A 17,520-nucleotide genomic window follows, 5' to 3' on the forward strand; every position below is an offset into this window, starting at 1 on the left:
GTAAAGAAGATATTTATGGAATAGCGGCTCCGCAGGAGACTGGGCACAGCTAAGAAATATTTAGGACTACCTGGTGTGCACTGGCTCCTCCCACTATGACCCTCCTCCAGACTTCAGTAAGGATACTGTGCCCGGAAGAGCTGACACAATAAGGAAGGATTTTGAATCCCGGGTAAGACTCATACCAGCCACACCAATCACACCGTATAACTCGTGATAATATACCCAGTTAACAGTATGAACACAACAGAGCCTCTCAAAGGATGGCTCAACAATAACACATATAAAATAATAAGACATATAAAACAGTGCATACTTATATACTAACTCACCTTCCCCTGCACGGAACCACCATCGTGCCGGCTGCCGGGTCCTCTGACGTCACATCCCGTGCAGGGACGTGCAGTCAGGGGAGGCAGTGCCTCCCCTGTCATTAACGATTAAAATAATGTAAAGAAGATATTTATGACACATGTTCTGTGTCATAACTATCTGCTTTAGCTTTTACATTATTTTAATCTTTTTTACTTGTGAAAAAATGGTCTTTAATTGTGGGAAATGGCCGGAAGCTGGGGGGCGGGGCTAAGCTTTGGGCAGTGAAAGCCCATTAAAATAATCCGCAGAAGCAGCACTTACTATAAGTGCCTCTGTGACAGGGGGTGTGCTTTCTGCCTAAATGAAAGCACGCCCCTGTCACTACCAGTGATGTAATTGGCCAGTCGCGAATCAACGGGATGGAGGGGAAGGGACGAGACACAGCGTGTGCTGCCGCCTATTAGCTCCCCGCCCTCCCAACACCCGGCAATGCAGTCCGGCCAGAGGGGAGATAGGAGCCGCCACCGCGATACCCTTTTCACTCAGCTACCCCCCCCCCCCCCGCCCGGCGCACGGTCTCCTCGTCTGCCTGGTGTGAGGCAGCCAGAGCAGAGGATAGCCGCTTGTAATAGGAGGGAGAGATCGCGGCTGGGGGCCGGGAGCTGCTACAGGTGAGTTGACATAACAGAACTAGACGCTACTGAGGTGACATTGATGCTTAACTGCCTGCTCCTTCCCAGCACTGTTCCCATCCTGCCCCCCCCCCAACTCAGCACCATTAATCCCATCCTGCCCCCCCCTGCTCCACAACACTACTCCCATCCTACCCCCCTGCTATGCACCACTACTCCCATCCCGCCCCCCTGCTATGCACCACTACTCCCATCCTACCCTCTGCTATGCACCACTTCTCCCATCCCGCCCCCCTGCTATGCATCACTACTCCCATCCTGCCCCCCTGCTAGGCACCACTACTCCTATCCTGCCCCCCTGCTATGCACAACTCCCATCCTGCCCCCTGCTATGCACCACTACTCCCATCCCGCCCCTCTGCTATACACCACTACTCCCATCCTGCCCCCCTGCTCTGCACCACTACTCCCATCCTACCCCCTGCTATGCACCACTACTCCAATCCTACCCCCCTGCTATGCACCACTACTCCCATCCTACCCCCCTGCTCTGCACCACTACTCCTATCCTACCCCCCTGCTCCGCACCACTACTCCCATCCTACCACCTGCTATGCACCACTACTCCCATTCTACCCCCCTGCTCCGCACCACTACTCCCATCCTATCCCCCTGCTCTGCACCACTACTCCCATCCTACCCCCCTGCTCCGCACCACTACTCCCATCCTACCTCCCTGCTCTGCACCACTGCTATCATTCTGCCGCCCTGCTCTGCACTACTACTCCTACTATCCTGTCCCCTTGCCCCACACTGCTCCTACCTATCTATGCACCACTACTCCCATCCTACCCCCTGCTATGCACCACTTCTCCCATCCCGCCCCCCTGCTATGCATCACTACTCCCTTCCTGCCCCCCCTGCTATGCACCACTACTCCTATCCTGCCCCCCTGCTATGCACAACTCCCATCCTGCCCCCTGCTATGCACCACTACTCCCATCCCGCCCCCCTGCTCTGCACCACTACTCCCATCCTACCCCCTGCTATGCACCACTACTCCAATCCTACCCCCCTGCTATGCACCACTACTCCCATCCTACCCCCCTGCTCTGCACCACTACTCCCATCCTACCCCCCTGCTCTGCACCACTACTCCCATCCTACCCCCTGCTATGCACCACTACTCCAATCCTACCCCCCTGCTATGCACCACTATTCCCATCCTACCCCCCTGCTCCGCACCACTACTCCCATCCTACCCCCCTGCTCCGCACCACTACTCCCATCCTACCCCCTGCTATGCACCACTACTCCCATTCTACCCCCCTGCTCCGCACCACTACTCCCATCCTACCTCCCTGCTCTGCACCACTGCTCTCATTCTGCCGCCCTGCTCTGCACTACTACTACTACTATCCTGTCCCCTTGCCCCACACTGCTCCTATCTTACCTCCCTGAGCCATACTACTATTCCTCCTATTCTGCCCCTTTCTCTGCACTACTCCTCCTCCTATCCTACCCCATTGCTCCACACTACTCCTCCTGCTCAGCACTACTCCTCCTCCTATCCTGCCCCTTTGCCCACACTAATGTTCCTCCTATCTTACCCCCCTGCTCCGCACTACTCCTTTCCAGCACCCCCTGCTCCACACCACTACTCCCATCCTGCCCCCCTGCTATGCACCACTACTCCCATCCTACCCTCCCTGCTATGCACCACTACTCCCATCCTGCCCACTGCTCCACACTCCTCCTCCGCCACAATGTACTGTGCGATGTGACCCGATAATGTCACACCATGCGAACGGCCGCCCACCTGCCCGTGTTCTCCTGCTGGGCCCACCAACTCCACTGATGAGGCTGAGAGACAGTGAAGGGCGGGCGACTGAGAGGCACAGACAGAAGGGTGAGAGGCTCAGAGTGAAATGGGAGAATGAGAGACAAAGTGAGGGGTATTGCGAGAGATTCAGATGGGAGATGATGATGTGACTGAGAGACGACGCACGGAGGAGATGATGGTGTGGCTGAGAGACGACACAGGGAGGAGATGATGGTGTGGCTGAGAGACGATACAGGGCAGAGATTATGTTGTGGCTGAGAGATGCAGGGAAGGGGTTGACAGATGCAGGGGGTAGGAGGTGACACGAGTCTGGTTGAACCTCTGTTGTATGATGATCACATTGGTTATATTCCTACAAAAACAGGCATCTTCCGGATCATGTGATCTCCTACATGAATAGTGATTACCGACTGAAGACGCTGTCTGCCCAGGAAGGATACATTTCTTCAGAGGTTCCCCGTTATGAGAAACCACCATAAAGGTAAGGTGCATATTGAATAGAAAAGAATGCCAATAGGCGGTGCTAGACACACCCAGTAGGCGGTGCCGGACACGCCCGATAGGTGATGCTAGACATGCCCAGTAGGTAGGTGGTACTAGACACTCTTCTACGATGGTGCACCCCCTAATAAAATGTGCTGCGCACGCCTATGTGTGGCGGGGGCTGCGGCGGGGGAGAGTGGCGGGTACTTTAGTTTGTAATGGGCTGAGCTCAGACCATTTTTCATCAGGGACCCAAGGCTCAGGGCTGTACTCCTTATGTTGTATTCTATACTGCTGGTAGAGAGGGACAGTAATGTGCTCTCTCTGGCATCACCCTCTTCCAGTCACCCTTTCACTGTCACCGACTGCTGTAACCCACAGCTGGCACCGACTGCTGGTATCCTCTCACTGTCACCCTCTCCCTGGCTTCACCCTCTCGACATCACCCACAGCTGGCACTGACTGCTGTCACCCTCTCCCTGTCACCCTCTCCCTGGCGTCACCCTTTTCCTGTCACCCACAGCTGGCACCGACTGCGGTCACCCTCTCCCTGTCACCCTCTCCCTGTCATCACCCTCTCTCCGTTACCCAGAGCTGGCACAGACTGCTCTACCCTCTCACTGTCACCCTCTACCTGGCGCCAACCTCTCCCTGTCAACCTCTCCTTGTCATCCTCTCCTTGTCATCCTCTCCCCGTTGCCCACAGCTGACACTGACTGCTGTCACTCTCTACCTGGTGTTACCCTCTCTCCGTCACCCACAGCTGGCGCCAACTGCAGTCACCCTCTCCCCCTCTTCCTGTCACCAACACCCTGGCATCAACCTCTTCCTGTCACCCTCTCCCTGTGACCCTCTTGCTGTCACCAGCTCCCTGGCATCCTCCTCTCCCTGGCGTCAACCACTGCTGTCACCCTCTCCCTTTTACAAACTGCTGTCGTCCTTTCCCTGACGTCACCCACTGCTATCACCCTCTCACTGGCAACACCCTCTCCCTAACATCACCCACTGCTGTCACCCACTGCTTCTCCCTGGAATTGCCCACTGCCTATCTTTGTCTCCCACTGACCCAGGGACAGTGGTGGTAGCAGGCATTGGCTTGGGTGCGGTGGCGGGCATCGGCGGGACACAGCAGACATTATGGTTGCATTGCCTCACCAGCCACTGACCTCACCGCACGCCACTGATCCCGTGTGCACAGCTGGTCGGGCGGTAACTAGGCAACCGTACAACACCCTGTGCACAGTGAACAACAAAACAAAATAAACACATAAAAATATAAGCTAGCACACTGGATGCAATGAAACATTACAACATATGTTACATGGTATTATGTAAGCCAAAGATGCACAGATGGAGATCCGATGATCAGACTTATATTTATAACAATCCCGGGAACTATGTTTTAGATCCTGGGCTATTATAAATGGGAAAAAAGATAAATCCCATGTCATCCATTGCAAGACTAAATCGAACAGCTTTAGAAATACCAATACTACGTATGCAGCCATCTCGCAGTGTCAGCAGGGTAATCACTATTTTCTGCTATATTGTAGGCTTACAGTACCTTATACTTCTTTAGGTGATGTCAGCGGTCACAGAAATAACTCAGCAGTGAATAAACACAGTATGTACAGTCCCACAGGCAGCTGATAACTGAGCTTTCTCTGCCAGGCACTAACTTTTATTCCCAAATTAGGTGACATCACAGAGCCTATATATGACATAATGCAGTCACATGAGAAGCTTACACACAACTCTTAAAGGTCAATCTGATTGCATTCTATAACAGTTGAGTAATATCACATTTATTTTTTGCACACTAGCATTTTGTTTTCCAAGCAATAAATGTTGTAAAGACAGTGATTTACTACCAGTATGTGGATATTTTTCAAGGAAAAACATTTTTTTACAGGAAAGATCAAATATTGCTTGTTTATATTATATTACAATAATAACATTTTATTATATTTTGATAACTCATAATGTCAAAAGTGACTGTGTAATTATTCTTCCTATAGTACTTTTTCAATTCATTACTAAAGAAAACACAATACACTTAAAAATATATTTTCCTGGAATACTCTGCTCACTTTCCTTTTGTGTCCAACCCTATCCCCTATAGACTGCAAGTGCTTTATGGGCAGGGCTTTGCATTTTTTTGGTTTTCACTACATAATGATTTCAACTGCAAATAGTATTTTTGTATCTATGTAACGTTGTGGAGTTTTCTGTATCATTTATCACTTGTGCTACGTGTGTGTACAATTCTATCCCCTTTGTGCGGTGCAAAGGATCCCTTGTGGCACCTTATTGTTGAAATTCAATCAAATATCTTGTATTGTCTCATTAAATGTGCTATGATTCTTGAGATTCTATGTTCCCTTAACCAGTGTTATTTGTTAGTAGTGATGTGCACCGGAAATTTTTCGGGTTTTGTGTTTTGGTTTTGGATTCGGTTCCACGGCCGTGTTTTGGATTCGGACGCGTTTTGGCAAAACCTCCCTGAATTTTTTTTGTCGGATTCGGGTGTGTTTTGGATTCGGGTGTTTTTTTTACAAAAAACCCTCAAAAACAGCTTAAATCATAGAATTTGGGGGTCATTTTGATCCCATAGTATTATTAACCTCAATAACCATAATTTCCACTCATTTTCAGTCTATTCTGAACACCTCACACCTCACAATATTATTTTTAGTCCTAAAATTTGCACCGAGGTCGCTGGATGGCTAAGCTAAGCGACACAAGTGGCCGACACAAACACCTGGCCCATCTAGGAGTGGCACTGCAGTGTTAGACAGGATGGCACTTCAAAAAAATTGTCCCCAAACAGCACATGATGCAAAGAAAAAAAGAGGCGCACCAAGGTCGCTGTGTGACTAAGCTAAGCGACACAAGTGGCCGACACAAACACCTGGCCCATCTAGGTGTGGCACTGCAGTGTCAGACAGGATGGCACTTCAAAAAAATTGTCCTCAAACAGCACATGATGCAAAGAAAAAAAGAGGCGCACCAAGGTCGCTGTGTGACTAAGCTAAGCGACACAAATGGCCGACACAAACACCTGGCCCATCTAGGAGTGGCACTGCAGTGTCAGACAGGATGGCACTTCAAAAAAATTGTCCCCAAACAGCACATGATGCAAAGAAAAAAAGAGGCGCACCAAGGTCGCTGTGTGACTAAGCTAAGCGACACAAGTGGCCGACACAAACACCTGGCCCATCTAGGAGTGGCACTGCAGTGTCAGGCAGGATGGCACTTCAAAAAAATTGTCCCCAAACAGCACATGATGCAAAGAAAAAAAGAGGCGCACCAAGGTCGCTGTGTGACTAAGCTAAGCGACACAAGTGGCCGACACAAACACCTGGCCCATCTAGGAGTGGCACTGCAGTGTCAGACAGGATGGTACTTCAAAAAAATAGTCCCCAAACAGCACATGATGCAAAGAAAAAAAGAGGCGCACCAAGGTCGCTGTGTGACTAAGCTAAGCGACACAAGTGGCCGACACAAACACCTGGCCCATCTAGGAGTGGCACTGCAGTGTCAGGCAGGATGGCACATCAAAAAAATTGTCCCCAAACAGCACATGATGCAAAGAAAAAAAGAGGCGCACCAAGGTCGCTGTGTGACTAAGCTAAGCGACACAAGTGGCCGACACAAACACCTGGCCCATCTAGGAGTGGCACTGCAGTGTCAGGCAGGATGGCACTTCAAAAAAATTGTCCCCAAACAGCACATGATGCAAAGAAAAAAAGAGACACACCAAGGTCGCTGTGTGACTAAGCTAAGCGACACAAGTGGCCGACACAAACACCTGGCCCATCTAGGAGTGGCACTGCAGTGTCAGGCAGGATGGCACTTCAAAAAAATTGTCCCCAAATAGCACATGATGCAAAGAAAAAAAGAGGCGCACCAAGGTCGCTGTGTGACTAAGCTAAGCGACCCAAGTGGCCGACACAAACACCTGGCCCATCTAGGAGTGGCACTGCAGTTTTCTAGCGAGAGGATGAGTGCTTCCATCCTCATGTGAATCTGAACCACTAGCCATGAACATAGGCCAGGGCCTCAGCCGTTCCTTGCCACTCCGTGTCATAAATGGCATATTGGCAAGTTTACGCTTTTCATCAGACGCTTTCAATTTTGATTTTTGGGTCATTTTACTGAACTTTTGTTTTTTGGATTTTACATGCTCTCTACTATGACATTGGGCTTCGGCCTTGGCAGACGACGTTGATGGCATTTCATCGTCTCGGCCATGACTAGTGGCAGCAGCTTCAGCACGAGGTGGAAGTGGATTTTGATCTTTCCCTATTTTAACCTCCACATTTTTGTTCTCCATTTTTTAATGTGTGGAATTATATGCCAGTATCAATAGCAATGGCCTACTACTATATATACTGCGCACAACTGAAATGCACCACAGTTATGGATGGATAGTATACTTGACGACACAGAGGTAGGTAGAGCAGTGGCCTTCCGTACCGTACTGCTATATATACTGATGGTCACTGTCAGCAAAACTCTGCACTGTACTGCTCCTATATAATATACTGGTGGTCCCCAGTCCCCACAATAAAGCAGTGTGAGCACAGATATATGCAGCACACTGAGCACAGATATGGAGTGTTTTTCAGGCAGACAACGTAAACTGGTGGTCACTGTCAGCAAAACTCTGCACTGTACTCCTCCTATATAATACAGCTGCTCCCCAGTCCCCACAATTAAGCAGTGTGAGCACAGATATATGCAGCACACTGAGCACAGATATGGAGTGTTTTTCAGGCAGACAACGTAAACTGGTGGTCACTGGTCAGCAAAACTCTGCACTGTACTCCTCCTATATAATATACTGGTGGTCCCCAGTGCCCACAATAAAGCAGTGTGAGCACAGATATATGCAGCACACTGAGCACAGATATGGAGTGTTTTTCAGGCAGACAATGTATACTGGTGGTCACTGTCAGCAAAACTCTGCACTGTACTCCTCCTACATAATACAGCTGCTCCCCAGTCCCCACAATTAAGCAATAAGCACAAATATTATTAATAAACGGAGAGGACGCCAGCCACGTCCTCTCCCTAACATTTCCAATGCACGAGTGAAAATGGCGGCGACACGCGGCTGCTTATATAGAATCCGAATCTCGTGAGAATCCGACAGCGGGATGATGACGTTCGGGCGCGCTCAGGTTAACCGAGCCATACGGGAGGATCCGAGTATGCCTCGGACCCGTGTAAAATGGGTGAAGTTCTGGGGGGTTCGGTTTCCGAGGAACCGAACCCGCTCATCACTATATTTTAGTATAGAGTTAATATCCACTGGGTATATTCTCCCTCAATCCTTGAACATCATTTGATTAGGTGTTTACGTGACTAGTATCAAGGCTTTTATGTAGATAACTACGACTTAATGGTATTGTACGAGACTTTGTGGCAGAACAAGAAGGACATATTATGGAATATCTGATGGACCATCACTTTGGACAACAACACGTTATTATGAACAAGAATGACCTTTATGACAAAGAAGCCTATTGTAGAACCTAATTGTTATGTATAGGAGATTTAAGATTCGTGGACAAGTCTACCATCTTATGGATAAAACCACTCTTTACAATTAGTAACCATCTGACCATATTTGGCATTTCCTCTTTCTGTCCATCAGCCAGTATATTTCTTATATTTTATCTTTATGTATGCCTTTTTTTAAATCATTTATGAATAATTGTATAATGTTAAGGTATAAATATGTACATTCCATGCTCTGAAGGCACGGGGCTCATTAATGAACTCTTGTCTTGGTCCACGCTCCCCTGCGCAGAATATTGGGGGTGGTACCCTCTTTGATAAGAAATTCTATAGGCTGAATATCATCACAAAGGAAGTCTCATAATTATTATTGACTTTAACATTATAAATAATGGATAATAACAATAAAATAATAAATACACAGTACTGGGTCCTCATGTGTCTCCAAGTTTTACAATTCTGGACAGTTTGAAGGGGACATAAGAGGAAGTAACAGTAATAGACTGATATAGATCAAAATACAATACCCAGAAATGGAAGGGAAGGAAACCAATGACAGTTCCTGATGGACAGTGAAATCACTTTGGAAGTAAAATTAGAGTGCAGATTTTGGAGAAAGACTTACTGGTGACAATTTGCATTGAATAAGTAGACAGCACTATTACCTAGAAGAAAGAAACTGGGTAAAATGTAATCATGGGGGTAGATTCAGTTGTGGAGATGTTCCATTAGGGCTCCATCAACATCCATGGAGGTGTGCACACAAGCAAGAGTTCTACTCCTGTAATTACTGCTCAGTCGTAGATTGTACAAAGTATATGTGGAACCTTGAATCTTCCATCTTGGAATTTTTAATAATACTGACATGCACACAGTAATCTGGGGGGAAGGGGGGTTATGTACTAAGCTCTGGAAAGAGATAAAGTGAACGGAGATAAAGTACCAGCCAGTCAGCTCCTAACTGCCATGTTACAGGCTGTATTTGCAAAATGACAGTTAGGAGCTGGTTGGCTGGTACTTTATTTCTGTCCACTTTACCTCTCTCCAAGGGCTGAATATAATAAAGTTCGAGTTGGCCGGAGGTGGGGGTTCCCAGCTGAACTTGGACATTTGTTTTAAACGGCAATCATGTACAAGGAATAGTATTAACTGCATTGTGGTGTCAGCGGTCCCCTTAGGGAGTGACTGTTGTAGTGGGTCCACTCGGAGAGGCCAAAGAAAGAAGAAAGAGTTTGATGAAGACAGAGATGATGGTATTATCAATAGAGATATAGAAAATATTGCTTAAACAGAGAACAAAAAGTAGGTCTGACTATTTCAGTGTTTTGTTTTTTTATGTGGATCTGGCTACTTCAATGTATTTTTATGAGGTTTCGACTACGTAAGTGTAGTTTTTTCAAAGTATTTTATGTGGATCCACCTTTTCTTATATAATATGTAAAATCAATGTGGCTTTCCCAATATATTTAATATACCGTAGACTCTGGTTTTGTGTGTGTGTGTGAGTGTGTGTGTGTGTGTGTGTGTGTGTGTGTGTGTGTGTGTGTGTGTGTGTTTCATATCGGTTTTCTCTCTCCAATATTTCTGTATTTGTTTAGTTTCATATATTATGATAGATTGACATGTTATAATAACACCCAACCCCACAGTCCAAAATGTGTCAATTTTTGTTTTTAAACTGGTGTATGCACCAATTGATGCCCCACCCCCACTGTAGGTCTACCCATAATAACCACAGCTCTGCCCCGGGGAAGGGGGGGGGGGGGGGTTGCATATTTTGTCAATCCTGTGCCCCGCAATTACTGATGGCAGCCCTTTCTGTGTGTTTTTTGGGGGGCATTTAATGGTTATATACAGTATTTCTTTTAAAGACCAGTAATGTCTGGTGAGAGATATCATAATCCTCTATAGCCCAACTGGATGATTTTCCTGTCAATTAGTTGTTGCCTGTCAAAATCAATTAATTTTCCTATTATTTTAGCAAACACGCCTGTCTAAGGCTGGTCATTTTTTTCAACGTGTTTACTGGCAGTTTTATGGCTGTTTTCAAAACCCCTGCTTGATAAATCCTTTCAGTTCTATTCTATTCTATTTTAAGGGGTGTAGTATGTTATGCCGGTGCTTGGGATCCCGGCACCGGGATCCTGACTGCCGGCATGCAGACAGCGGGGTGAGCACAATAGAGCAACTTGCGGACTCCCTGCGCTCGCCACGCTGCGGGCACGGTGGCGCACTACGCACACCACACTATTTATTCTCCCTCCAGGGGTGTCGTGGACACGCCAAGATGGAGAATAGTTGTCAGTATGCTGACTGTCGGGATTCTGGCATCGGAATGGTGAGCATCGGGATCCCGACAGCTGGCATATCAAATGCCTCCCATTTTAAAGTGTGGTTTGACAGCAGTTTTGCTCTTAGTAAATTGGCAGATAGCAAAACCGCCATCAAACCGCTGGGGTTTAGAACCCACCACTTAGTAAATTTAGCCCTAAATATGAATATTTCTCACATTTTAAAACAAAAATGCCTAGAATATTTTAATTGATAGAATATAATTAAAAATGGTAAACAACAATAGGACACTTGGAAAGTGAGCCAACAGGTTATTTTTCAACCTCCAGAAATTGTTTGTATTACTAGTAGGTAGAATAGAGCTCATATTGCTGACTGTGGGACTCATTCAGAATTTGATGCAATTGTGTCAAATTGTAAATGTAAAATATGACTGTGGAAAATAAATTTACATTTTGCTACCTACTGTATGAAGAATTGGTCACAAATGGGAGCTGTAACCAACTCTGCATAGGTAGCAGATGTGCCAGGATACAATAAGAGATGTGACTTTAAAAAATGCTCACAGAGTACACAATTCATACTGATGGTGGCGGGTGTGGAGTTAATAGTGTAAAATAAAAAGTCATATTGGGTCTATTTAATAAGTTTTGGGTGGAGATAAAGGGGATGGAGTTAAAGTACCAGCCAACCAGCTCCTGACATTATCAGCCAACCCAGCCTGTGACATGATAGTTAGGAGCTGATTGGCTGGTACTTTATCTTCATCCACTTTATCTCCATCCAGGGCTTAGTAAATAGACCCCATTGTCTGTTACAGTGGGACTACAGATCCCTCCCAGCCTGCCACAGCATGTTGACACTTGGAGAACCGCAAGTGTTAGGATGTCTGAACAGTAGTGGGTGGCTGGCACCTGTACTACTACAATAATGAAAATATTTAAAAAAAAGACAAAACTCATACACCAATTGATTTTATCCTTTATTACACACTCACACTACTATACTGTACATACTTGCCTGTCCATGCAGGTGCTTTGTCCCCTTCACCTGTCCAAGTACAAAATGTATTACACTCTCTGGCCTTTCTGGCATCTCAGAGTGACTCAATATGCCATGATGACTTAATACACCAAGCTGTGACATGGCAGGCCGCAAGCAGCAGGGCGTTCCACATGTCATATGGACACTAGTCGGGGAATTCAATTGGGTGCGGGGTTTAGCCAAGAGAAAAAACTTGCGTTTCTCGCGCCCAATTTTGCGTGCTGACAACCCTGTGGTGCATGAAAAACAAAAAGGTACTCACCACTCCCGGGAGTCTCTTGTGGTCTCCCCTCCATCTTCCAACTGTGGAAGGAGCTGTTGGGAGTCCCAGGGACTGCTGTGAGGCTTCGGGAGTGCTGGGAGGCACAAGGGCCAGCTCAGGGGGGTATTCACTGACACGGAGTGATGTGTGTGTGTGTGTGTGTGTGTGTGTGTGTGTGTGTGTGTGTGTGTGTGTGTGTGTGTGTCACACACACCAGGGGCCATATACACTCATGCACATACACACATATTTACACACACTCACAGATACTCACAAACACTTGCAAACACCCACACATGCTGACATACTCACCCTGCTGCAGAAGACCTGGCATCCGACGCTGGATTATGTAGACACTGCTTTGGAAGGTTAGTAATTACAGACTGATTATTAGAAACTTCCAATTGCTTAATCAGGTACAAGGGGGGGGGGGGTGATTGCATGTGCCGTTGGGGTGGCAGAGCAACTGAATACTAAAATCCTGCGGGGAAAAAACACATGCCACAGGGTTTTTAAAATTTCCCATCGCCAACTGAATCTGCCCCTAGATGTAAGAGTACATTTCTCAAATGTTACTTTACATCCACATAAACACATCAGCAGCCCGCCCCTTTCCAAGCAGAATAGTACACATACTTTGTTTAAATAGAACAAAAACTAGTGTTTAGTAGACTGCAGTCCTATTAGATTGCAGTTATAAAATAATTGGGAATGTCTCAGATGTGTTTGGCAAATCAGACAAAAGCAGTCATCACCATCATCAGTTCACAACTTGCATCTGTTAAATACCTGCTAGGCTGCTAGGCATGTCCCTCCAAACAGGCACATTTGCTCTTTATATGTGGCATTATTGTTTATGTGGTATACTAGACCTTGTGTGTACCACATTAATCATGAGTATAATGTGTATCATTTTAGAAACACCAAATCAAGACCAAGCATTGGTTAAATAATACAGCTTTTATTTAAAAAGAGTTAGATTAGTATCTCATACATCATCAAGTACAATAGGTCTGTGCTTAGCCAGCAATCTTCAGCTATCTCCAACCGTGATATTGGTTGCCAAAGACTCAATCTTCCATATCAATGTATATGTACTTTAATCAATCTGAAGTACATAGCAGAAAATTTGTGTCATCTTTTCTTAATGAAATGTTCAGCACCCACAGCATATTGATCCTGGACAGTGGAAATTTCAATCCACTTCATGTTAAAATACTATGAAGGGGGAGTGTTTTGACATGGACAGTTAAGGGGTCGTAAAATGTTGTTAGGTGGACAATGAAGGGGACAGGGAGAATGATGTGAGATATACAATGGAGGGGCGGGGTGGGGGGAGGTTCTGTGAGGTGGTTATTGAGGGTGCTAGGGGTGCTGTTATGTGCTTATTGAATAGGCCAGGGGGTGCTGTGAGATGGATAGTAAAGAAGAGGGAAGGGATGTGAGGTGGACATTGAAGGGGGGGGGGGGGGGTGCTGTGAGAGGTGGACATTGAAGGCACCGGAGAAGTGCTGTGATGTTTACATTGGAGGGAGAAGGTGCTGTGAGATGGTTATCGTAGATGGGAACTACTTGAGAAGGACAGTGAAGGGGCTGTAAGGTGGACAGTGAAGGAGAGGGGAGTGCTGTGAGGTGGACTTTGAAGTGGGGGTGCATGTGAGTTTGACAGTGAATGGGGCAGTGAGTGCTGTGGGGGGCGGTGATGGAGTTAATAAGGAAGGGTGTCAGTGAGTAGGCTGTGAGGGGGTCATTGAGTACTATGAGGTCAGTGTATGCTATGAGGGGCTCAGAGTTATATTGAAGGAACTGGCAGTGAGAGAACTATGAAGGGGGTAATGAGAGATGAGAATGGAGGGGGTAATCTAGGAGATATGCAGGGAGGGCTGGTAGAAAAGCCAGGGCCACTTTATTGTATTTGCCACCAGGCTAAAGGTTGCCAGCCAGTACAAAGTTTGTAGTGGTGTATTGCTCTAATTGCAATAATTCAAGCTGCACTAATTCCACTAATTGCAGTAACTTAAGCTGTATGATGGTATATTACATTAATTGATATCATTCAAGCTGTATGGTGGTATATTGCACTAATTGCACCTACAAAAATCCTGGTTATATAATCCCTTCCATTCTGCTTGTTAAGTGTGATCCGTATAGCATTAACATTTAATTCAGACATTTTAAGTGTATATGAAGAATAGCGATTACATTACAGTACATCACAGTTTAGGATTTTACAAATACCTGTGTTTTGAAGCAAGCAATATACACTATAAATGAGTTTTAATACCATTAAAACCACTGTTTAAATTACATTTAACTTTTGATTAAACCAACTATGATTTGTCCTTGTATTGGAACAATGGAAGATCTGTTCATCTCCTCTGGGGAAACAAGCATTGGCGGTAAATTAAGTCACTGGATGGAATTCAATTGTCGTGCCTGATCTCCCGTCTAAAGTGATGGGAGATAGCAGGGGCGATATTCAATTAAGTCTCGTTATTGTGCTGATCGCGCCCATAGAGGTTGGGTTTAGCCACATAAAGCTGCTAAGCCTGACCAAAGTGCTGGGCTGCACGATCGCTAACATTGTCATTTGGGTGCCCGAACGGGTCACTTTTCACGCAAGAAATGCAGACAAATGGAGATCACTGTTCGGCACCATCTAGTGGCTGCCGGCGAGGACAACGTTTGAATCTCGCCCACTGGGTCAATGAATCTTGACTTTGGGGCTGCTTGGGCATACACATTGCGACTGCATCCCTGAAGAATGCAGCCGCAATGAGATTGACAGTAGCAGGCGTTTGTGGAGCAGCGATGCACTGTTGTGGTGGCAAGGCAGGCCAAAAAGGGGCAGGGCCAGGACTGTTTTCGGGGTGGCTGTGTGATGTCACATGCAGCCATTCCGATTTTGAAAATGGCGGCTGACCGCCTGTCAGCACAATCGGGCTGCACTGCCAGGGGTCAACCTTAGTTCCGATGCATCTGTAATCTAACTGCAGACGCATTGGGAGGTGGCCTCACACATTCTGTGTGGCCCCCATCATGCAAGATGGACACAGATCTGGCTGCATATGCAGTGATCTGCATCCATCTCTGAATGAGCTAACTCATATTGTCTAGCTGTTGTTGAACTACACATCTCAGCATGCCCTGCTACAGTTTTGCTATTTGGCCCTGCTACATGCTGGGACATGTAGTTCAGCAACAGCTGGAGTGCCAAAGGTTCCCAATCACTGGTCTATACTGTGCAAATTCCGTAGCAAAGAATGTTAATAGAGATCAAACCTTAAAGACCATATCAGTACCCGTGGACTTAAAATAACTAGAAAATTACTTAAAATTGCTCAAGCTCGTGGGCAGATCAGTACTTAATCTCATACTCTTATTCAGTCTCATGCTTGGCATCTGAAAAATGGAAATTACCCCAATAAGTAAGCAATAACTATTTCATTTACTTAGATAACCAAATTAGAAAAAAGGTTGATTATGCATTTAAGAACCTTGGGGCTTGCAAACAGCATTAAAGTCACATCTGTGCGCTGTGTTGTACTTTAACGGAATGGACCCAAGAGTGTTGCTAAGCAATTTTAGCATCTTCCAAAGCAGGCAACTGAGACCATATGTTATCACATGAATAAATGGAGTGTAAATGATTATTTTACATAGCCAGATTCCACATATTGTCACATTGTTGGGCTGTGGTAATGATTAACATATGGTACAAGACGTCTTCTTAAGGCTGATTGTCATGTAGGTGACAGATAGCCACAGCTATCATCCGTGATGTGACATTAGGGGTGCAGGGTCACAGCGCTACATTTGTTTGTCTCCTCGCCTCACCTGTAGGGAAATAGTTTTACAGGTTTTTCTACAACCCAACCCAGTTTATGATAAGCATTCATCAGGTTTAATATAATCTATTTATACAGTACCAATATTTTCTGTAACTTAAACATTTGAGAGAGATGGCATGTTTGATTAAACAGATTAAGTGTTGATTTAATTATTGTAATATGTACTGTATGAACACTAAAATAAATCTGAAAGCAATTGTGTAAATTTACCAAAACAAAATCTGCTAGAACTGTGTCATAATGCAAAATTTATACTGGTCATGGAAGACAGTTTTCCAGGTTTAATTGCTCCTCAACTATCTAATTTTGTATTGTTTTAAGCCACTTCAAATTGGTTTCACTAGGGAAAAAATACTTTCCAAATTCAAAAACAACACTCTGATTTGTCTGTGGATCAACATAACATTATACAAACTGTTGGCATAACTTTATTCACAAATACATTACAACAAAAATATAGTTCGAGAACATATCTCAAAAGTTCAGCAGTATTATCAAGCACCAGTTCCCTTGACGGACCTTCCACAGCATTACTGCCTTTACTGTAAAAAACCCTTTTCTGTTAATACTCATGGAACCTACTTTCCTACAGCCTGAAATAAAGCCTGTTTCATAATTTTCTAGTCTGACATGTACTTCACTAACAGCCATCACGATGCTTAATAAGCATTAAAAATAAATTAGGTATTTTGCTTAATTTAATTTATATTATACTCACATGATAAAGGCAAGAAAGTTCCATAGTCTACTCATCTTAATTTTGGTGGATTTAAACCACACACCAAAATTATGTTTTTATCATGTGTCCCACTCAAGTATATATTGCTATCTATTTGCAATGTAAATATTCAGAAACATACTGTGATTTAATCTTCCTTGAGATTGTAAACTTTACAATCACTTACCCGTCATTACACTGAATGATGCACCATATGCTAGATGCTTGTATATAAAAACACTTCACAGCAGCCATTATGTGCGATTTCAGGCTTTTATTCAAAAGACAATAGACTCAAACTGACATGCAAACATGGGGGGATATATAGATGTACACATATATCTATACATATGCAATGCAGCAGATCGGAGTTAGTCGTCACCAGGAGCTTGAATAGATTGTCCATACAGGTCACAATGCCACTACAACAAACCAGATGCCCAGAGATGAAGTACCACGTCTCAGTCATATAACAAATTGGTCATCGATTGACTTGGAGAGGAAATGCTATGAGAATCTTGCATGTGTTTTCCTTGTGATGTCCTTGAAGTTCT

At 45.4% G+C, this 17,520-nt stretch overlaps 1 long non-coding RNA gene across 2 annotated transcripts in view; it reads left to right on the forward strand.

The window, feature by feature from the left end:
* The first annotated feature begins 635 nt into the window (after positions 1-635).
* LOC134931978 (uncharacterized) overlaps positions 636-17,520 on the forward strand; it is a 31,448-nt gene continuing 14,563 nt past the window's right edge. The window contains exons 1-2 of one of the 2 annotated variants that reach the window (XR_010179214.1): positions 636-986; positions 3,155-3,271. This is a non-coding gene — a long non-coding RNA (uncharacterized LOC134931978). The remainder of the gene's footprint in view (positions 987-3,154; positions 3,272-17,520) is intronic. The other variant, XR_010179213.1, reaches the window with a different exon arrangement.

The sequence above is a fragment of the Pseudophryne corroboree genome, chromosome 6, assembly GCF_028390025.1.
Source record: "Pseudophryne corroboree isolate aPseCor3 chromosome 6, aPseCor3.hap2, whole genome shotgun sequence".
NCBI lineage: Eukaryota > Metazoa > Chordata > Amphibia > Anura > Myobatrachidae > Pseudophryne > Pseudophryne corroboree.